This window comes from Callospermophilus lateralis, chromosome 2, assembly GCF_048772815.1.
Source record: "Callospermophilus lateralis isolate mCalLat2 chromosome 2, mCalLat2.hap1, whole genome shotgun sequence".
Taxonomy (NCBI): domain Eukaryota; kingdom Metazoa; phylum Chordata; class Mammalia; order Rodentia; family Sciuridae; genus Callospermophilus; species Callospermophilus lateralis.
The window spans coordinates 84539262-84563086 of record NC_135306.1 but is presented as its reverse complement, the minus strand read 5'-3'; the positions used below and the strand labels follow the sequence as shown (position 1 = coordinate 84563086).

At 36.9% G+C, this 23825-nt stretch overlaps 1 pseudogene; it reads left to right on the top strand.

The window, feature by feature from the left end:
• Nucleotides 1–12994: 12994 nt before the first annotated feature.
• Nucleotides 12995–13089, top strand: LOC143393190 (U6 spliceosomal RNA; annotated as a pseudogene).
• The last annotated feature ends 10736 nt before the right edge of the window (nt 13090–23825 follow it).

Genomic DNA, 23825 nt, shown 5'->3' with positions numbered 1-23825 from the left:
AGATTTCAAACCGTACTACAGAGCAATAGTAACAAAAACAGCATGGTACTGGTACCAAAACAGGCGGGTGGACCAATGGTACAGAATAGAGGACACAAAAACCAAACCACCAAATTACAACTATCTTATATTCGATAAAGGAGCTAAAAGCATGCAATGAAGGAAGGATAGCATCTTCAACAAATGGTGCTGGGAAAACTGGAAATCCATATGCAACAAAATGAAACTGAATCCCTTTCTCTCACCATGCACAAAAGTTAACTCAAAATGGATCAAGGAGCTTGATATCAAATCAGAGACTCTGCATCTGATAGAAGAAAAAGTTGGCTCCGATCTACATATTGTGGGGTCGGGCTCCAAATTCCTCAATAGGACACCCATTGCACAAGAGTTAAAAACAAGAATCAATAAATGGGACTTACTCATACTAAAAAGTTTTTTCTCAGCAAGAGAAACAATAAGAGAGGTAAATAGGGAGCCTACATCCTGGGAACAAATCTTTACTCCTCACACTTCAGATAGAGCCCTAATATCCAGAGTATACAAACAACTCAAAAAATTAAACAATAAGAAAACAAATAACCCAATCAACAAATGGGCCAAGGACCTGAACAGACACTTCTCAGAGGAGGATATACAATCAATCAACAAGTACATGAAAAAATGCTTACCATCTCTAGCAGTCAGAGAAATGCAAATCAAAACCACCCTAAGATACCATCTCACTCCAGTAAGATTGGCAGCCATTATGAAGTCAAACAACAACAAGTGTTGGCGAGGATGTGGGGAAAAGGGTACACTTGTACATTGCTGGTGGGACTGCAAATTGGTGCCGCCAATTTGGAAAGCAGTATGGAGATTCCTGGGAAAGCTGGGAATGGAACCACCATTTGACCCAGCTATTGCCCTTCTCGGACTATTCCCTGAAGACCTTAAAAGAGCGTACTATAGAGATACTGCTACATCGATGTTCATAGCAGCACAATTCACAATAGCTAGACTGTGGAAACAACTTAGATGCCCTTCAATAGATGAATGGATTAAAAAATGTGGCATTTATACACAATGGAGTATTACTCTGCACTGAAAAATGACAAAATCATGGAGTTTGCAGGGAAATGGATGGCATTAGAGCAGATTATGCTAAGTGAAGCCAGCCAATCCCTAAAAAACAAATGCCAAATGTCTTCTTTGATATAATGAGAGCAACTAAGAACAGAGCAGGGAGGAAGAGCATGAGAAAAAGATTAACATTAAACAGGGACGAGAGGTGGGAGGGAAAGGGAGAGAGAAGGGAAATTGCATGGAAATGGAAGGAGACCCTCATTGTTATACAAAATTACATATAAGAGGTTGTGAGGGGAAAGGGGAAAAAAATCAAGGGAGGGAAGAATGGCATTGGTATTTTGATGAGGATCACATTAAATCTGTATATTGTTTTTGGAAGTATGACCATTTTAACAATATTAATTCTGCCTCTCTGTGAACATGGGCAGTCTTTCCATCTTCTAGTGTCTTTTTAATTTCTTTCTTCAAAATTCTATAATTGTAGATGTCTTTCACCTCTTTGGTTAGATTTATTCCTAGATTTTTTGTTTATTTGTTTGTTTTGTGAATCTTTTGTAAATGGGATTGTTTTCCTGTTTTCTTGGTATATAAATAATCTATTGATCTTTACACATTGATTTTTTTTTACCCTGGTACTTTGCTGAATTTGTTTATTAGTCCTAGCAGTCTTCTGGTGGAACTTTTTGAATCTTCTAAGATCATATCATCTGTCCTGCATGATAATTTGACTTTTTTCTTTCCTATTTGTATCCCTTTTCTTTCCTTATCTTGCCTAATTTCTCTGCTGCCTAAGATTTTAAACAGAACGAGGACACAAATACAGGGGTAGAAAAACAAAACAAAAATCTGAAGCAAAAGAGAATCAGAATAAAGGAGGCAAGTTCAGAAACAGAAGAGGCGAGAGTGAGGTCATTATGCCAAGATCAGGAACACCCTGGGTCAGAGGAAAGTGCTTTTCAGACTTTTCCAAAGGACCTCTAATGACAGAGAACAGATTCATAGCCTTGAAGATTCTGTAGAGCCCAAAGCCAGAAACAAATGGCCTTGGGGTAGCATTTGTAAATACCATAATCAGAAAAAAATTCATGTACAAGTTGCAGTTTGTTCCATATCTTACCTTTTAAAAAAAAGATGATATTAAACCAGTTTCTTACCACTCAGTAAAGAGGACTGCTCAGGAGATAATAAAAATACAGGATAACCCCTGCCCCCATGCATCTAGGAAATTAGAACTATTTGAAAATCACAGAGCTCAGTCACAGTCTCTGGCTGTACCTCCACTTGATACTGTCCCTCCCATCCTTAGGAGTAAGGATTAACTCTTCTTGATTCCACAGCCATCAAGGTAGTCAGAGATGGCAAATTCAGATGGCAAAGGGAACTAGGAAGCTAACACACTATTCAAGCAACTCGTTTCTAAGCCAATCATAGTGTCTGAAAATGAAAGTCTTTCTTAGAATTCCATGAAACCCAATGAAAGTCAAATAAAGAAGACACAGGGCCATCTGTAGCTCTATCCCTTTTACTTTAGTCTGAATGTTTGTATTCCCCAAAAATCCATATACTGAAATTGTAACCTCCAAGATGATGTAAAGGAAATGGGGTTGGGGGGGTGGTTAGGCCATGAGGATGGAGGCCTTGAGAATGGCATTAGTGTCCTTCTCAGAGAGGCCCCAGAGAGATCCCTGCTTCTTCTATCATGTGAGGAAACAGTGAGGAGAAGCTCTCTATGAACCAGGAGACAGGCCTTCCCAGACACGACTCTGCAACAGCCTCCATCCTGAGCTTTCCAGCCTCCACAACTGTACGAAATGAATTTCTGTTGTTCATAAGTTATCCATTGTGTGGTGTTCTGGTTTAGAAGCATGAATCGACTAACCATACTTAACAACTTCTAGCAGTTCAGGTCCCCGTCCCGTAGTAAAAACTCCATTAATACTGGGTGGAAGGCAAAATCTGAGAGGTGGGTGGAAGATTTTTTTAAGGGGAAGAAACCGAGTTCAAGAAAGAGATAGTAAATGAAATTATAATTTACATTTTAGCATATCAAGTGTATGTTTTAGCAGATGATCCATTTTAATAAAGGACAAAATATGTTAGTTATGGAGTAGAGTTTTGCCATGAGTTCCCCAGAAAAAAGGATCCTAAACAAATGTCCCTGTGCGAAAACTTTATTAAGGAGTGTGGTCCTAGGAGCAGGAATGAGGGCAAGGGGAAGAAAAACAGGGTCCAGTTAAGCACCGGTACAAAGAGCCTTGCATGAGTTGGCCACCATGGCAGGAATCTGTTTCCTTGCAGGATTGTTTCAAGAATTTTATGAAATTATCATCCGACATTTCTGGTTATACAGCAGTTGGAGCTAAATTGTTTCATTGCCTTCACTATTTTTAAAAAGGGATGAGGAGGAATGAGACACTATTGAGTTGCACAGGTGTGTAGCTGGTCAGAGCTGCTATGCAACTGATTATTGATTACAGTGGTGGCTGGAATAAGAGATAGATGAGACCATAGGAGCCTGAAATGGTGTATATATATATACACACATACACACACACTAGAGAAAAAAAGAGAGGTGCTATAGATTCGATTTTTCCTTCTATTTTATTTATTTTATTCATTTGAGTACTGGAGATTGAACCCAAAGTCTGTACTTGTGAGGCAAGTGCTCTACCCCAGCTCTGTAATTTGGAACTTGAATGTCCCCAAAAGCCCTGTGTTCAAGGCTTGGTCCTCATCTTGGCTCTATTGGAAGATGGTGGAATCTTTAAGAAGTGGGACCTAGTGGAGGGTCTTAGGTCATTGAGGGCATGCTCTTGAAGAAGACTGTGGGACTCCAGTCTTTCTTTGTTTCCTAGTTCCCATGAAGTGAGAAGCTTCCTCAACCTCATGTTCTTACTATGTTATACAGCCTTACCACAGGATCAAAAGCAATAGGGTCAACTAACTATAGACTAAAACTCCAAAACTGTGCTAAAATCAACCTTTCCTCTCTTAAGTTAATTATCTCAGGTATTTTGTTATAGTAACACAAAGCTGACTAACAGGAGGCAAATATAGGAATCTAAGTAATGCTTCAATTTTTAGATCATTATTAAATATGGTATTTCCCAACTTTTGACCATTTTCCTACCAATGACCATTTTCCTACCAATGAATTTCTGTTGTTCATAAGTTATCCATTGTGTGGTATTACTATCGTAATTATTTATTTGATATTTTCTCTAAATTCACTCATTCTTCTGACATAAATTTTTGGCCAATAATTAAGATATAATCTACCTTCAGAGTAATATTCACTCTTCTAAGGTGTGTAGCTCAATAAATTTTGGCAAACAGTCACAAAACCAACACAAATCATGCACAAAAATATATCCACTGAACCCTGTTATAGTCCATGTCCTTCTGACCCCAAGCCTCTGGCAACTTATAGATCTGATTTCTGTCCCTATAAATTTGCCTCTTCCAAACTGACACTTTGAAAAAAGGAATTGAATGTCATCTTTTTAGTTAAATTTGACTTTAAAATGGAACCATAATCTCACTATTATAAAGTATGAGTGTGATGTGCTGGTCATATTGTAATAAACACTAAAGGACGTACTGATTCAATACGTACCACCTAAGTCATGTCTTCTACCATACTTTGGGAAACACCAAATGCATTTTGCTGGGCTGATATGGGAGTGAGTGTAAATTAGTGTGAAACCACATGTGGGTGTGGAATACACAGGCAGCCACTGGCTGCTGAAGGCAGAGGTGGAATAGATCTAACACACAGACAAAGGATACTTGAGCAGGAAGGTGTGTGAGGGGAAGAAGTAATCCTTGAAGAATTGAACCCTGGGTTTCTAGGTAGGTATTCTTTGATACAACCCAAGCTTGACACGCTGTTAACAATCTCATGTGTACACTGGCAAGCAAAGGAGAGAACTCTGAATTCAGGGCTTCTGGAACATTGTGCAAGTATCTAATAGTTGAGCAAAGAGAAAAAGGGTGTGGTGAGAATGGAGAAGCCTCTCTGAACACTACAAATAGGGTACCAGATATAAAACTCCCCCAGAAACTAAAAGTGTATGGATTATAATTTAGAAAAAAAGAACAAGAGATAAATGGCAGAGGGAAGCATTCTATGGCTAAGGAAAAAAAATTAGCCCTTAAGGAGTTTGGTTCCTAACACATATTTACAATGGGTTCTTAACAGTTGCTTTTCTGAGACTATAAATGTAAAGGTTAAGAACTAACATTATGCTACTTCTTATATCTTTTTTTGTTGTTGTTGTTGGGGGGTTGGGATACCAGGATTGAACTCTGGGTCACTCAACCACTGAGCCCTATTTTGTATTTTATTTAGGGACAGGGTCTCACACAGTTGTTTAGTGCCTCACTTTTGCTAAATCTGGCTTAGAACTCACAATCCTCCTGCCTCAGTTTCCCAAGTCCCTGGGATTACAGGTGTGTGCCACTGCACCTGGCACTTGTATCTTTTTGAACTCCATGTTGTCCAAGCTTTTCCTAAAATAACATCCAAATAGTTATTCTTTCTTAGATTTTGGATATGAAGTGTCCCCTAAAAACTCATATGTGAGGCAATGTAGGAATGCTCAGAGGTAAATTATTAGATTATGAAAGATGTAACCTAATCACTAGATTAATCCAATTGATGAAGTAATAATTTGAAAGGACTATTGTACTTTGTGGTAACTATAGGCAGGTAGGGTGTGGTTGGAGGAAGTAGATCACTGGGGGCATACCCTTGGGGATTAATGATATTTTGCCCCTAGTGCCCCCACCTCTGCTTCCCAGCCACCATGAGTGAAGTAGTGCTCCTCCATTACACCTTTCCACCACAATGTTCTGCCTCACCTTGATATCAAAGTAATTGATTTGGCCACCATGGACTGAATTTCTGAAACTGGGAGGCAAAATAAACTTTCCTCTTCTAAGTTGTTCTTGTCCATATTTTGATTACAGTGACAAAAAGCTGACTAACATATTCTTCAATATGATCATAAATCAAAACACACTGATGAAATATGTCTTTAGATAAAACACTATCTCCATCTTCTCAGGTTACCATACAAAGTAGCACACAGTAAAGGGCTTAAACAAAAGAGATCTATCATGTCATAATTCTAAAAGATAGGTATCCAAGTTCAAGGTGCCAGCATGGTCAGCTCCTAGCTTGCAGATGGTACCCTTCTCACTGTGTGCTCACAAGACCTCTCCTCCCTGTATTCTTGCAGAATGAAAGAGATAGAGAAAGAGACAGACAGGGACAGAGATACAGTTCTAGTCTTTCTTCTTATAAGGTTATCAATCCCAACTGACCAGGATCCACTCTCATGACTTCATCAAACTCTGATTACTGCCCAAAGAGGTTACCTGTCCAAACATGACATTGAGGGTTAGGGCTCCACTCCATTGGGAGTGGGCACAAACATTCAGTTTTAAGTCAATAATTTTTTTCAATGAAAACTAATGTTTCTGTTCCCAAGAGTAATCTCTGAGGAATCTCAGCTGGCTCTTAATAGTAGAAAGGAATAAGGTCAATTTTGACAAAGGTGGTCTTAAATACTTGGCAGAAGAGTATAGCCTAAGCATTGTCCTACATGAACATTTAAAAGGAAAAATAATAGTTTTTCTGTTTTGGTACTGGGGATTGAACTCAGGGGCACTAGACCACTGAACCATATCTCCACTCATATTTTGTATTTTATTTAGAGACAGGGTCTCACTGAGTTGCTTAGCACCTCGCTTTTGCTGAGGCTGACTTTGAATTCACAATCCTCCCGCCTCAGTCTCCCAAGATGCTGGAATACAGGCGTGCACCACCATGCCTGGCCATAATTTTTTTTTCAAATGAAACTTAAGATGTACACTTGTGTCAGCCCAACCAAAAGTAATGGAAGGGTTCTTCTATGGGTGTGCCTAATAAAAATGATCACAAAGGACTTGAGAGTCACAAGTTTGTCCTGACTTAATTTGAGCCAGATCTCAGAGTCTTACAAATCATCCTAACCTTGTACATTGATAAACTCAATCTGTTTTTCACTGATGTGAGTTACTGTCTTCATGGTTTTCAGAGACTGGCTTAAATACTAATTGCTTTTGTGTTAATTGTTTACCAAAAAAAGTAATGCTTTGCTGTCTTGTTTATTGTTGTCTTAGCATGATCCCTGCCCTGTGTATGCTTTGTCCAGTCATCTGCCATCTGTCACTGTGGACCTCTGGACTGCTCTGATGTTGAATATCCTTAACTGTCCGCATCTCCACCCCCATAGAAAACAAGGACTTTGGGTTACTTCCCTCAACTTCACCCTCTTTCAGCAGGAAGCAGCTTGGAGGTGTCCTTGCCCATTTCCATAGAAATGGAATGGAGAAATCGACAGCAGGGAAATGTAACAGTGACCCACTTTGTACTTTGAATATAGTTCTTGCTGTTCTACTACTGCAACTTATTTTTAAAATGGACATGTTTCTTTCCCTTCCTCTCTCCCTGCTCCTCCTTAATCTCTCCCCCTCCCTAATCTCAGGAGAAACAGGATTACCTTTCTTTCCCATTTTGGGGCTGGTACCAGAAGATCTCAGAAATAACTAGTTCCCAAATTAACAAGTGAATTACAGCTCCAACAGACAACACATGGAATGTAGACTTTGAGTCACCTCTTTAAAAGCCCCCTGTTCCTGCTGAAGGGCAGAATCATAGCCTCTGGGATAGGAGCCCCCTGTGTTTCTCCCTAGCTAGCAAAGCAATAAATCTTCTTTTTGAGAGAGAGAGAGAGAGAGAGAGAGAGAGAGAGAGAGAGAAACAAAACCAGTGTTTCAGCTAAATCTCATTTTATTTGTTTGGAAATTCTTTTTCAGACCAGTTTCTCAAGCACCATAACAAACCACTTTCTAGTCAGAACAAGGATTAAATGTCACTTCATTTCTCAGTTAAAAGTAGGTCCTTTGTGTGTGAGTTTGTGTGTGTGTGTGTGTGTGTGTGTATGTGTATGTGTGGTACTGAGGATTGAACCCAGAGTGCTCAACCACAGAGCTACATCTTCAACTCTTTTTGAGGCAGGGTCTTGCTAGTTTACAAAAGCTGGCCTACAATTTGCAATCCTCTTGCGTCAGCCCCCTAAATCGCTGGGATTACAAACATATGCTACCATACCTGGCTAAAAGTAGTTCTTTAATTACATGCTGAATCAAAGGAGATTTTATATTGCATCCAAAAAATCCAGTAAGTGTTCATTTAGTTCCCACAGTAGACAGAACACTTGAGAGATTACAACTTGAAATTCAGATCAATCTTCTTTACTTTGGTGGATTTTCATCTCCCCGCGGCCCCCACCCCCTTTTCCTTCCACCTAACTCCAGCCTCTGTTTGGTTCTCCTTATTCTCCATCAAAAGGTAAACTATAAGAGATAGAAAACCAAAAGAATTATATAATCAAAAGATGAGATGAGCCAGGCTGTGGCACACACCTGTAATTCAAATGGCTCAGGAAGCTAAGGCAAGAGGATTAAAAGTTCAAAGCCAACCTCAGCAATTTAGTGAGACCCTGTTTCAAAATAAAAAACATGGAAGACTGGAGATATGGCTCAGTGGTTAAGCAACCCTGGATTCAATCTCTAGTACCAAAAAAAAAAAAAAAATGCAGGGGACATGAAAGGTGGTATATGATGTTTTCCTCCCATATGTGTCTCCAAATAGAGACACATCTCCTTTTGGAATTGTATTCATTCAATTGTCTTCTAGACCTGAGATTCCCATTCATCTCTCTCGGCAAGTTGGAGACAATGGATGAAAAATCTGAATAGCCAGGCATAGTGGCACAGGCCTGTAATCCTAGAGACTCAGGAGGCTAAGGCAGAAGGATCATAAGTTCCAGGTCAGCCTGCACAACTTAGTGAGACCCTGTCTCAAAATAAAAATTAAGGCACTGGAGTTGTGGCTTAGTAGTAAAGCACTAGCCTAGCATGTGGGAGGCACTGGGTTCAATTCTTAGCACCACCTATAAAAAATAAGTAAAGTCCATCAACAACTAAAGTATTTCAAAATAAATAAACAAATAAAATTAAAAAATGAAAGGGCTGGGGATGTATCTCAGTGGTAAGTACCCATGTGTTTAATATTCAGTACCAAGTAAAAAAGAAAAGTGAACAGGAGATAGGGGGACTTGTGATTGAATCGTATACCACTGCCCTATCCTCATCTCAAATAGCAAATTAATACCAGATGGGGATAATATAAACTACTTTTCATACTTTTTAAATATAATTTTTTATACTTTTTAAATATAATTTCCATTTTATTTTTTTTCCAGAGGATACCTCATTTATTTTGTCCTTAAAGACTTGACTCTTTACAAGGACTTTGTTGGAGACCATGGGGCAACAGCAGCTGTTCTAAATCAGGATGTTGAATTCAGTCTTTCTGGGCCTCCCAAGATCAATTCCTGACCACCTTGATGTGAATGGCATAACTCAGGTAGTAATATTATTTTTTTATAAAGCTTAGGAAGCACATAGGCATTGAAAAATACTCATTTCAGATATGTCCCTGATGGTTGTGGCCTCTCTTGGGTTTCTAATGACAAATTTCTTAAGGGTCTTGTCTTTGGACATATATAACGTACAGTTGAAGCAAGAATAGCTGCAGGTGATTGAGGCCCTTTGGGGCATGGCCATTGTATCTTCTTTTCTTTGTCATCATGGAAGTGAGAACTTGAGAGCTGTATCAGTCTTTCAATATAGAACCAGCTAGAAAGATGGCACCTTGAAGTCAGAATGACCCTTAAGCCCCCTCCCCCTTTCTAAAGCAGCAGAACAGCTTGAGCAGGCAAGGCACTAAGAAGGGGCTGGGGATGTGGCTCAAGTGGTAGCGCGCTCGCCTGGCATGCGTGCGGCCCGGGTTCGATTCTCAGCACCACGTACAAAGATGTTGTGTCCGCCGATAACTAAAAAATAAATATTAAAAAAAAAAAGAATTGGTGAGTTAGTAAAGACAATCAGCCACTCTTCATTACATTGTAAAATGTACATACCCCCTAGCTCAGAAACCTGAGTAACATAGCAGTATATACGAATGCATGTATTAGTACTTCAATTACAGGTTATTTGTAGTGAGTTTATTTAGTATTGTGGAAGGAAAAGTTAACCAAAGACAAAACACATTGACATTCTAGAAAGAAACTGCTTTATTTTTAAAATCTACTATACACACAAGATATCTTAGTGCATTGTTCATTTTAACACTCCATGACAAAATGAGCATCAATAGCTTTTCAGTATAATGTGGACATTTATGAAAACTCAAGAAACCTTGACATGAGCTATTATACTTTTGATTTGCCATTAATTTTCACCACAACACTCTTTTGTTACTTTTGTAATTATCTAAACAGTGTTCCTCAAACATTTGAAACAATTAAGATCCGTAAAGAGTCTACATGTGTACAGAGAAGCAGAGTTTATTAGCATTAAGAAAGTTCTTCCTTTTCTCCTTGTGTGACAGGAATCTGAGGATAAAGCTGAAATACATTTATTCTTTGAATTTTCCTTAGCCTTCAAAATCTAGCTAGCAAAACCTTTATTGTTTGGAAGTTAACCTTAATTTTTAGAAATAAAAATTCCTACTTACCTAACATTACAATGTCTACCAATTAGCTGAATAAATTGTAAAGTCCAAATAATATAAACTATCACACACTTTTATTTTTAGGTGTTTAATTAACATTTTTATTAAGTGAATTTTTCTTGTTATTATACTCATTTTATCTCTGACATTAACATTAGTGAACACAACCCTAGGGGAAAAAGGAATGCAACCACACTTATTTTTATTTCTTTACTAAAAGAAATAAAATAACTAATGAATTTTAATTTATGTCCTGTTAAAACAAAAACAACACAAATGCCGCTGTAGACATACTTAGAAGATTTCCCTGTCATTAGTACTTTCAGAGGCATGGTATTGTACCTGTTAGTAATCGGTCAGTCCCAACAGCTTCAAAAAGACAATCTACTTTTCATAAAAGCATGGCATACTAGGTAGTGATTTTTTTATTGTTCAAGGTTCTCACACTCAGAGACTTTATCTTCAAACTATAGTTCTGTTACTTCTTAAAGTTCTTAGTCTGTTCTTCTGTGAGACTGCAATTGGTTATCCTATGATTGATTATTTTTGTGCATTTTACTTAATGCTAATTTTAGATGTTGTGATTTGTTGCTCTGAAGGCATCTAACAGATATATACTCAAACCAGCTCAAGTAAAAAGTAGACTTAATGTAAGAATGAATGAAAACAAAGAACTTCAGTCTTATTCAGGTATGTCTGAACAGAGACAAACCCAGCTCCTAAGCCACATTCCCAATTTCAAATTCTTGAGAAAAAAATTCAGTTGATTCAGTGATCCACTTCATCTTCAGACCATGGTCACAGAATTCTGAGTAATCTATTTATTGGTGACTCTCAAGCTGATGATGATTCCTCCTCCAATCAACTACACCTGGGGTAAACATTTTCCTGGTACACAAATATAACTTTTAAACATTGCATAAGAGATATTGCCTTAGGAATGTAAAAATACATTTCATCTACAATATATATTGATACTAGCAAAGGCACTGCATGTGTTGTTCATGAAATAGATTCTTTTTTTCATTTATCTATTCCACAAACACTTGTTGAGTTCTATTATCAGCAGGCATTAGATCAGATATTAGGGATATATAACTGACTAAAAATAGGCAAGATATTTTTCATAATTCTTACCAACTTGGGAAGAGACAGATATTAATCAACTAAAAGTATGAACAAAATAATTGCAGACAGTGCTAAGTTACTGCAAAAATAAGCAGAATAATATTACAGCATAAGAATCCACAAACTTTTTCTTTAAGGGGTTAGATAGAAAATATTTCAGTCATTGCAAGATATATGGTAACTCATAGCTTCCCAACTATGTCACTGTAGGGTGAAAGCAGCCATAAATAGCATTAAACAAATGAGTGTGGCTGCATTTCCAAAAAAAACCTTGTTTATAAAATCAGGTGGTAGACAGATGATGTGCTGGGTTTAGCTTGATGCAATAATTTATTGATTCTTGTTATAAAGACTAACAGTGTGGTGGTTGGTAAGTAGGTGGGTGAGTATATTTACTGTAGATAGTATAGTCTGAAGAAACCCTTCTGCTGCTCACTTTGGCAGCTGTTTTAACCAGCTATTTCATCACTGTGACTAAAGGACAAGTGGCATTTTTATTGTTTTTGTTTTAACAGGACAGAAATTAAAATTCTTTTAGTAAAGAAATAAAAAAACTTTTTCTGGAGGGGAGAAAAAGTTTATTTTAGGGCTTACAGTTTCAGAGGTCTCAATCCATAGACAGCAGACCCTGTTCCTCCGTGCTCAAGGTGAGGCTGAACATTATGGCAGAAAAAAAGTATAGGGTAAGTTGAGCAATTAATAAAACAAATTAAAAAGAAAAAAAAAGTTAATGGGACAACATCAAATTAAACAGCTTCTGCACAGCCAAGAAATCAATTAAGAAGAGAGAACCGGACATAATATAAGTTATTGTTCTATAGAAATATCCTATTAAATATTGTATGTCCCTCCCTCTGTATACTTTGTAAAAAAATTTAAAAAAGGAAAATACATAAAAAGGAAAAAAAAAAAGTATAGGGTAAGGAAGTGGCTCACATGATGATCAGAAAGCAGAGAGAGAGACAAAATATATACCCCAAAGCCACACCCACAATGACCCACCACCTCCAGCCACACCCCATCTGCCTCATTACCATTCAGTTAAAATCTTCAGGGATTAATTCGCTGATTAATTTAAGGCCCTCACAGTCTAAACATTTCTCCTCTGAACCCTCTTGCATTGTCTCATACTTGAGTTTTTGGGGGACACCTCACATACAAACCATAACAGCAGCACATATACTAAAAACAGAATGATAAAGAGAAGGTCAGCATGGGCCCTGCACAAGGAGGACACACAAACTCAGGAAACATTTCATATTTTTAAAAAACATAAAAGCAACCTCTCTAAAGAAGTAACATTTGAAAAAGATGCAAAGGATGATGAGCCAGGTATAGTGTAACTGCCAGAATCTCTTGTCAGGCAAAGAGATCATCAGATTCAAAAAGAAAAAGAAGGAGTTAGTTTGAAATATTCCAAAAAAGAGAGAGAGAGAACTGAGATAGCCAGAGTTTAATGATAATCCCTGAGAATTCATTAATATTCCCTGAGAATACTCTTTCCTCTGAAATCTTTTTTGCTTGAAATAATAGCCATGTTTGTTATATTTTGATCCAGGGCAGTTTGGTATAATATTTTTTTCTTCCATTTATGTTTAGCTTATTTGTGCCTTTATGTTTAAAGAGGGTATCTTTCAGGCACTCCATAATTATTTTTTAGCCAACTTTAAAATTCCTATCTTGTACCTAGTTTGATTAGGATATTTACATTAACATAATTTTTTATTTTTAATTTACAAATAATGTGTATATTTATGTGACACAAAATGATGTTTGATTTTATATACACATTGTAGAAAGTTTCAATTAAATTAATTAATATATCTATTACCTCACTAACATAATTTTGTGGGGAGAATATTAAAATCTATCCTTTATTAATTTTAAAATATATATTATTGTTAACTGTGGTCACCATACAGTACAAAAGATCATTAAAATATATTCCTTGACCTAACAAAAACTCTGTCCCCTTTGGTCAATATCTTCCATTTCATTATCCCTCCTTCTCCCTTCAGACTCTGGTAACCACCTTTCTGCTCTTTATTTCTGTGAGTTTGATTTTTCTAGACTTTACATATAAGAAAGGTCATATAGTGTTTGTCTTTTGTGCCTGGCTTACTTTACCTAGCATAATATTCAATTCCATCCATGTTGTCATAAATTACAGAATTTCTCTTTAAGGTTGTATAGTAGTCATGTGTGTGTATGTATGTATATATATGCCACATTTTATTTATTTATTCATCCATTAGTAGATATTTATATTGCTTTCATATCTTGATTATTGTAAATGATGCTGAAATATATATGAGAATGCAAATATCTCCAAAAACAGATACCTCTTCAACATGCCAATTTCAAGTCCTTTGGATATATATACACAAAAGTGGGTTGTTAGGTCAAATGATAACTCTTTTTAAGTATTTTCAGGAATCTCCAGGCTTTTTTCCAAAATAGCTGCTAAGTTCTATTCCCACTGATTGTGCCCAAGGATTCTCTTTTCTCCCCGCCCTTTCCACCACTTAGTATTCACCTTTTTGATGACAGCGAATCTAATGGGTATGAGTAACATCTCATTGTGGTTTTAATCCACATTTACCTGAAGATTAAAGTATTGAGCATTTTTCATGTGTCTGAAGGTCCTGCATATCTCTTTTTTTAAGAAATGTCTGTTCAAATCATTGGTCCATTTTTTCAATCAAATGGTTTTCTTGCTTTTTAATTGTTTGTATTCCTTATAGATTTTTGAATATTAGCCCTTTTTCAGATGTATAGTTTTCAAATATTGATTTTCAATTGTTGTCTCCATACTGTGTTGACTGTTTCCATGTCTGTGAAAAAACTGTTTAGTTTACCAAAATCCTTTGCCTATTTTTGCTTTTGCTGTCTGTGCTTTGAGTCTTATCCAAAAAATCATGACCTACAGTAATTTTGTAGAGATTTTTCCCAGTATTTTCTTCTGGTAGATTTATTGTTTCACACCTCATGCTTAAGTCCTTTTTCCATTTGGAGTTGAATTTTTATATGTAGTGTGAGATGAGTTCAATTTTACTGTCCTACACGTGTACATCCAGTTTTCCCAGCACTATTTATGAAAAGACTGTCCTTTCCTCCACTGTGTGTTCATGGTACCTTTTCTAAAACTGCATGATCATAAATACTTGGTCTTATTTTGTGCTTCCTATTCTGTTGCACTGCCATGTATTTGTGTGTGTGTGTGTGTGTGTGTGTGTGTGTGTGTGTGTTTATTCCAGTACCATGCTGTTTTGATTACAATAGCTTCACATAATATTTTGAAATCATAGAGGATGATGCCTGCAGCTTTTTTGTCTTTGTTCAAGATTGCTTTGTCTAATCAGGGTCTTTCTGACTGCATATGCATTTTAGCATTGTTTTTTTTTTTATTTTTGTGAAAATGATATTGGAATTCAGGAATTTCATTGAATCTGATGACTTTGAGCCATTCTTTTCTGCTTTTTATTGTACAGATCTTATATCTCTTTGGTTAAATTTACTAAGTATTTTGCTGCAATTATAAATGGAATTGTTCTCTTAATTTCTTTTGTAGATAGTTCATTGTTACCATATAGAAATGCTACTGATTTTTGTATGTTGATTTTGCAGTCTACAACTTTACTGAATTTGTCTATCAGTACTAAAATATTTTGATGGAGTGTTCAGGATTTTCCCTATATATGATCATATCATGAGCAAAGACAATTCCACTTCTTCCTTTTCTGTGGATAACTTTTACTTCTTTTCCCTACCTAATTGCTTTGGCTAGAACTTCCACTACTGACTGTGCCTCCTTGTCTTATTCCTGATCTGAAAGAAAAGCTTCCAACGTTTACCAGTGAGTATGAACATATATGGCCTTTATTGAATTGAGGTATATTCTTTCTATACCTATTTTTGAGAGGTTTTTAACATGATCAGATATTAAATTTTATCAAACACTTTTTTTAAATTTTTATTGTTGGTTGTTCAAAACATTACATAGTTCTTGATATATCATATTTCACACTTTGATTCAAGTGGGATATGAACTCCCATTTTTACCCCGTATACAGATTGCAGAATCACATCAGTTGCACATCCACTGATTTACATATTGCCATACTAGTGTCTGTTGTATTCTGCTGCCTTTCCTATCCTCTACTATCCCCCCTCCCCCCTCCCCTCCCCTCTTCTCTCTCTACCCCCTCTACTGTAATTCATTTCTCCCCCTTATATTTTTTCCCTTTCCCCTCACTTCCTCTTGTATGTAATTTTGTATACCCCTGAGGGTCTCCTTCCATTTCCATGCAATTTCCCTTCTCTCTCCCTTTCCCTCCCACCTCTCATCCCTGTTTAATGTCAAACACTTTTTTTTTTTTAACTGGTGTGATTTTTGTCCTTTATTTTTGTTAATGTTGTGGATCACATTTACTGATTTACATATGTTGAACCATCCTTTTATCCATGGGAAAAATCCCATTTGACATGGTAAATGATCTTTTTAATGGGCTCTTTAATTCAGTCTGCTAATATTTTGCTCGGAATTTTTGTATCTGTATTTATCATGAATACTGGCCTATAGTTTTCTTTCTTGTAATGTCTTTGCCTGGCTTTAATATTAAGATAATGTCAGACTTATAAAATGACTTTATAAGAGCTAAGCACCCTGGTGCATGCCTGTAATCCCAGCAACTCTGGAGGCTGAAGCAGGAGAATCTGAAATTCAAGGTCAGCCTAGGCAGTTTAGCAAAGCCCTAAGCAACCTAGCAAGACCCTGCCTCAAAATAAAAAGTAAAAAGGACGACAGATGTAACTCATTGGAAAGGTACCTCTGTGTTCAATTCCCAGCACTCCCCAAAAATAATAAATGAATTTGAAAGTACTCTCTCATCTTCAATTATTTGGAAGAATTTGAGAAAGATGTGTATTATTTCTTCTTTAAAAGTTTGATAGAATTCAGCAATGAAACCATTAGACCCTGGACTTTTCTTTGATGGGAGAATTTCTATTATTGATTTAATGTACTCATGCATTATTGACCCATTAGATTTTCTATTTTTTTCTGTTTAATATTGTTAGGTTGCATGTTTCTAGAAATTCATCCTTTTCTTCTAGATTGTATAGTTGTTTATAGTAGTGTCCTATGACCCCTTGTATTTCTATAGTAGTCTCCTCTTTTATTTCTTATTTTGTTTACTTAAGTCTTCTATTTTTCTCTTAGTCTAGCCAAAAGTTTGTTGATGTTCCTTATCTTTTCAAAGAACCAACCAACTTTTGGTTTCATGATCTTTTCTATTGTTTTTCCAGCCTCTGTTCTGTCTATTTCTGCTCTTTGTTGTATTCCTCCTTTGGCAAAGTTGGGATTACTTTACTTTGTTCTTTTTCTAGTTCCTTAGATATAACACTAAGTTTTATTTGAGGTCTTTCTTCATTTTTCATGTAGCCATTTATTGCTATAAAATTTCCTCTCAGGGCTGCTTTTGTTGTACCCCATGAATTTTGGTATTTTGTGTCTCCATTTGTCTCAAGATATTTTTTAATTACTTTTTTTAATATCTTCTTTTACCCATTGGTTATTGAGGTGATTTTTTTTAAATTTCCACATATTTGTGAATTTTCCAAGATTCTTGCAATTGATTTATACTCTTACAACACTGTGATGAATTGACCTTTACCATTATATAATGATCAACTTTGTCTCTTGTGTTAGTCAACCTTATGTCACTTTAACCAAAATACCCAACAGGACCAACGTAAGAGTGGGAAAAGTTTATTTGGGGTTCACAGCAGGTTGAGTCCATCGTTGGCAGGCTCCATTACACTGGGTCCAAAGTGAGGCAGAATATTATGGCATAAGAGAATGGCAGCGAAATTTGCTCTCTCATGGTGTCTGGGAAGCAAAGTTGGTAGGGGGAATGCCTCTAGTAATCCACCTCATCTAGCCACAACTCACCTCCTTATAATTACCACTCAATTACTCCATTCAAGTTAAGATGAACTGGTTATGGCTCTCATAATCCAATCATTCCACCTCCTACAGTAACACAGGAGCTTTGGGGGAATACCTCATATCCAAACCATAACATTCTGCCCCAGCCCCCAAAATCTCATGTCCATCTCACAATGCAAAATGCATTTAGTTGATTTCCAAAGGTCTCCATAATCTTTTTTTTTAAAGAGAGAGAGGTAGAGAGAGGGAGAGAGAATTTTAATATTTATTTTTTAGTTATCAGCCGGGCACAACATCTTTGTTTGTATGTGGTGCTGAGGATCGAACCCGGGCCGCACACATGCCAGGCGAGCGCGCTACCGCTTGAGCCACATCCCAGCCCCATAATCTTAATAGTACCAGCACTGCCCAAAAACCCAAGTTCCAAGTCTCAGGATTTTCTTGGGAACACCTCATATCCAAGTAATAACATTTCTTTTTGCAGTTTTGGACCTAAATTATATTTTTTTGACATAAGTATATTTATCCCTGCTTTCTTCAGCTTCAATTTACATGAAATATTCTTTTCTACCTCTTCACTATCAGTCTATGTATATTTTTAAAGAAAGAAGTGATTATCTTGAAGACAACATGTAGTTGAGTCTTATTTGAAGTCCATTCAGCCATTCAATGATTTTTGATTAGATAATTTAATCCATTTACATCATAGTAATTACTGAAAAAAAGCCCAAAGTACTGATAGGTACTTACTATTGGCAATTTTTATATCATTTTCTGATTTATTTATAGAACCTTTGTTGCTATCTTCTTCTCTTTTCCATCTACCTTTCTGGTTTAATAATTTCAAAGTGGTATGCTTTGAATCCCATTTTTTTAAGTGTTTACATATCTACTAAGGGTTTTTTATTTTGTGGTTACTGGGAAGCTTACTAAAATATTTTAAACAAATAACAGGCTATTTTAGGCTAATCATGACTTAAGTTTCATCACATGTATAAACTACACATAAAATCCCCCCGATTGTTTTTCTTTGTTTTATTTTGCTTTCTTTTGCCTCACTTTTTTGGTACTAGGGATTCAACCCAGAGGCACTTTATCACTGAGCTACATCCTCAAAACCTTTTACTTTCTATTTTGAGACAGGGTCTCACTAAGTTGCTTGGGTCCTAAGTTGCTGAGATTGGCTTCAAACTTTCAATCCTCCTGCCTCAGACTTCAAAGTCACTGGGAATACAAGCATGAACTACCATGCCCAGTGCCAATTTGTTTTTGATGACACATTTTGTATTTTTTATATAGTTTATGTCCCTTAACAAATTATTGTAGGTATAATGGTTTTCAATAGTTTTGTCTTTAATATTCATATTAAAGATATTATTTTTATACCAACACTAAAGTATAACAGTGTTATGAGTTTGACTATATACTATTACCAGTGAGTTTCACATTTTCACATATTTTCACGTTGCTACTTAACAACCTTGTAAGGTGCTGTACTCAGGGTGAAGTTAATACACAAGTCTGTCTCTACTTTTCTACCCATTTTGATGTGGATGTTTTCATAGTTGCCCAGTGTATAGGAATCTTACAACTGGATTCTAGCTTTCCCTTGGGGAGAACTGATTTGGGTGTAGGTATTTACTGCATCTGTGGAAGGAAGGATAATCAGGAGTCTCATATTCTTCCATATTGCTGACCCACATCTTTAATTTTTTTAATATTTATTTTTTAGTTGTAGTTGGACACAATACCTTTATTTTATTTATTTATTTTTATGTGGTACTGAGGATTGAACCCAGGGCCTTACACATGTGAGGCAAGTGCTCTACTGCTGAGTCACAACCTCAGTCCATACTTTTAATTTTTAAAATGAGTTTGGATCTACAACTATCATTCCAGAGGTAAATGTACATTGTTAAAATAAGAAAGAAAATTTGCAACAGAATCTATATATTATAATCCTCATTTTACAAAAACAAATAACCATGACTCCCCATGTAGGAGTCATGGTTTATCTGTTGTGTCTGTGTGTAGCTGGTGTGTGTGTGTGTGTGTGTGTGTGTGTGTGTGTGTGTGTGTTTTAAAGAAAATTAGTGGAAACATTCTAGAATATTAACACTTAGTTACTGCAAATGAAGTTGGAATATATCACTAATTTTTACTTAAAATTTTGTAATTTTTATTAGTTATAATGATCATAACCTACCCTTGTAAATAACAGAAAAAAATATGTAAATGGAAAATGGAGGCTGTAGAAATTCAATTTTTATTTCTGTAATGAAACACCCAAAGCTGGCTAATTTTATTTTTAAAGAGGGTTATTTAGTTAACAGTTCTAGAGATGCAAGGGCAAGGTACCAGCATTGGTTTAGCTCAAGTGAGGATATCATGGAATATGGTATAACAAGAGTGGGAGGATGTGTGGGAAAAAGATATCCTATCTCAAAATAAGAAGCCAAAGAGACACTGGAGTCTCACAATCCTTTCCAAAGGCATGCATCCAATTAACCTAAGTCTTCCCACTAGGTCTTTCTAGGCCAAACTGAAGACTAAGCCACCATACATGAACCCTTATGTATATACTCAAACCATATGTAAAGCATAGTTTATTTTATTTATTATTTATTAATATGTGGTGCTGAGAATCGAACCCAGTGCCTCACACATGCCAGGCAAGTGTGCTACCACTTAGCTACAGCCCCAGCCCTCCAAGTTTTAACTGAAAATCAATGACATACCATAGGCTTTTGACAAAAACTTCATCAAGGGCTGGGGGTGTAGCTCAGGATAAAGTGCTTGCCTAGCATGTATAAGGGCCCTGGGTTCAATAACACATTCAGATAAATACTTAGGGAATACACTAACCCACCTAGATTCATCAAGTAAAATTACTTTCCAAGCTCAAGTAAAGATATATAAATGTGCTCCTAATGAAAGTATCAAATAACATTCTGACAGGTCTATAGGAAAAAAATATTACTACCTTAAGTAGCATAGCTTTAAACTGTGCTTTTTAAAAGGCTGACCTTGAAAATGAGAAAATGAGGACATAAGACTAAGAGAGGATAAAAGGCCCACAACCTTCAGTACTTTCCATTTTATACATTCCATTTCATTTTAGGGAAGTTTAAACATAATCCTAACACCCTTCCAGCTGCTCTGGAAGACCTGAGGCCATGGGGTACTGAAGAGAAAAGAGAAACCAAGGTACTGAAGTGGAATCAGGGAAAGGGCTTAGTCAGTCCCACACAATTCAAGAAACGCCTTGGGGGACCCAAGGAACATACTAAAGCCCCATCAACTTCTGGAGGAAATTCGTTACCTGAGTGGTATTTGTGGAACCAGAGTTGGATAACAAAAACAACAAGAATCCAATAAAAAACTGTTGTAAAAGGTGGTTTCAGAAACTCTTGAGATAAATGTGATAGCTGTCCTGTGCTCCATTTGCTCATTAAAAGTAAGTGGCAGGGCTGGGGATGTGGCTTAAGCAGTAGTGGGCTCGCCTGGCATGCCTGCGGCCCGGGTTCGATCCTCAGCACCACATACAAACAACGATGTTGTGTCCGTGGAAAAACTACAGAAAAAAAATAAATATTTAAAAATTCTCTCTCTCTCTAAAAAAAAAAAAAAAAAAAAAAAAAAGTAAGTGGCACATCCTATATCCCAGCAACTAGAAGGCTAAAGCAGGACCAAAGTCATCCTCAGCAACTTAGTGAGACCCTGCCTCTAACTGAAAAATAAAAAATGGGCTAGGTGTGTAGCTCAGTGGCAAAGGATCTCTGAGTTCAATCCTCAGTACTATAAAAATAAAAATTTTAAAAATTAACTTGGGCTCTTCCTTCTTACAAGCAAGTCTATATTTTCAACTCATTCTACCACACTATATCATAAGAACTTACTAATCTAATATTTCTTCCATCTGGTGATAAAACACTGACTTGAGTTTTTACTTCAAAGGACAGCAGACACCTTGAGCTATTGCTATATTAAAGAAGGGGTGATGTTGGCTTTGATTCTCCATCTAGTACTTTATGCTATTTCATAAAAAAATTCACAACAAACAAACAAACTTATATAAGATCTTTACCCAAGTGTGGTTCATACCTTCCTGTGTAAATTGGAGCTGTCAAAAACAAATTAAGGACTGGGGATGTGACTCAAGCGGTAACGCTCGCCTGGCGTGTGTGGGGCGCTGGGTTCTATCCTCGGCACCACATAAAAATAAAATATTGTGTCCACCGAAAACTGAAAATTAAATATTTAAAAATCCTCTCTCTCTTTCTCTCCTCTCTCTCTCCTTTTTTTTTTAAAAAAAAATAAGTAATTACCTGGTGTTGCTGCAGCTGTGTGTGTCCTCCATTACATTATATGACTGGTTCAGGGATGACTCTGTCCTGCCTAGTTTTTAAAATATTGACAATGGAAGGTGTGTTACCAAAGCAGGTTAAACTACTGCCAGAAAAAAAAAATAAATGAAAACTACATTGATGGCATGGCACAGTTCCATAGGGGTGTGTGTGTGTGTGTGTGTGTGTGTGTGTGTGTATACAGCAGATGCTGAGTTATCCTGTAAAATTTATTCTTAGGGTTGGTGTTTCCCGGCCGAACCGGGATGAGGGGGGCGCGGGGCCTGGGCAGGGGCGGTAGCTGAGAGCCCGCTGCGACAGCATGGGCGAAGGGGAGCGGCGAGGGGGAGGCCTTGGGCTTCTTTGGGTGGTGGGCCAGAGTCCCGGGTCCAGGCCGGGGATCTGACCCGTGGTGCCTCCTCCCCCGCTCCCGGAACTCGCAGCGCAGCCGGAGCTGGAGAACCGGATTGATAGGCAGCAGCTTGAAGAGACAGTTCGAACTCTAAATAACCTTTATACAGAAGCAGAGAAGCTTGGGGGCCCATCGTATCTTGAAGGCTGTTTGGCTTGTTTAACAGCATATACCATCTTCTTATGTATGGAAACTCATTATGAGAAGATCCCACATCCAGCTGGGACCCTCAGCTACCCACTGGCTGATCACAGAGTGTCCCTACCTCCTCTCATTCCTTTGTATCTGCTGCCAGAGCCACGGTGCCATTTACTCCAAGTACTAACTTTCTAAAATTCCACGCCTGGAGTGACCTCTAGTTGCTCAGCATCCACTTTGTGTCTGAATTGTGTAGGATTCTGTGATCTTTTGATTCGTTTCTAAGAAAACACAATGAAGCATTTCACATTTTTTTTTTCAAAGTGATTATAAAATATGCAACTGGTCAGCCCAATGCAAAGTTTTATTTATTTATTACTTGCCACCAGTACCATGAAATCTATTCATTCCTTGAGCCAGTTTTCCAGGTGGCTTTAGACTTCATCGAGTTTATATTAGTGAATGTTCAGTCTTATTCCCCAAAATTAATAAATGGCTTTTTTCCAGGTGAGGAATAGACTATGTCTGTGGTTATGTTGATGCATTTCCCAGACTTCAAAGAACTACCAGTTTTGCCATGATTCAAATCTTGAGATTGATTTCTGTTGTTCAGTTTTCAAACTGAAGCTCATTGAAAAATATTGTATAATGTTATTTGTTTTACTCTAGCAGTTATATCTAATTCAAGCAGTATTGAATGCAATTTCCAGTTATTTTATTTGGAGACTTTTATGTTATTATTGCAATACCTTGAATGTTGGAAAGATGTGGTATGTGTTGCTTGTTCATTACACAAATAAATAAGCACAATAAAGTGGATGCTAAACCATCAAACACATATATCCCTGCTGTGTCCCTGAATGTGTAATAAACAAGTATAGTAAATATTTTAATTATAGTTTTGTTATAAATATAACTTATGAGAAAAAAATTGATAGGCATAATACTATATATTGCTAATTTTTAACCCTACTGGCAACTTTATGATTTATAGATTCCTCATACAGCCTCTTACAGTATTCAGTGCACAGAAATCTTATAATTGGTTTCAAATAAGTTAAGTGACTTTCAAGTTAAACTCTTAAGTCTGAATCAATACTTCTAGCTCTTCTTTTGTTTGTATGTTCCTAGTGTTTGGATTTCTTATGCCCCTCA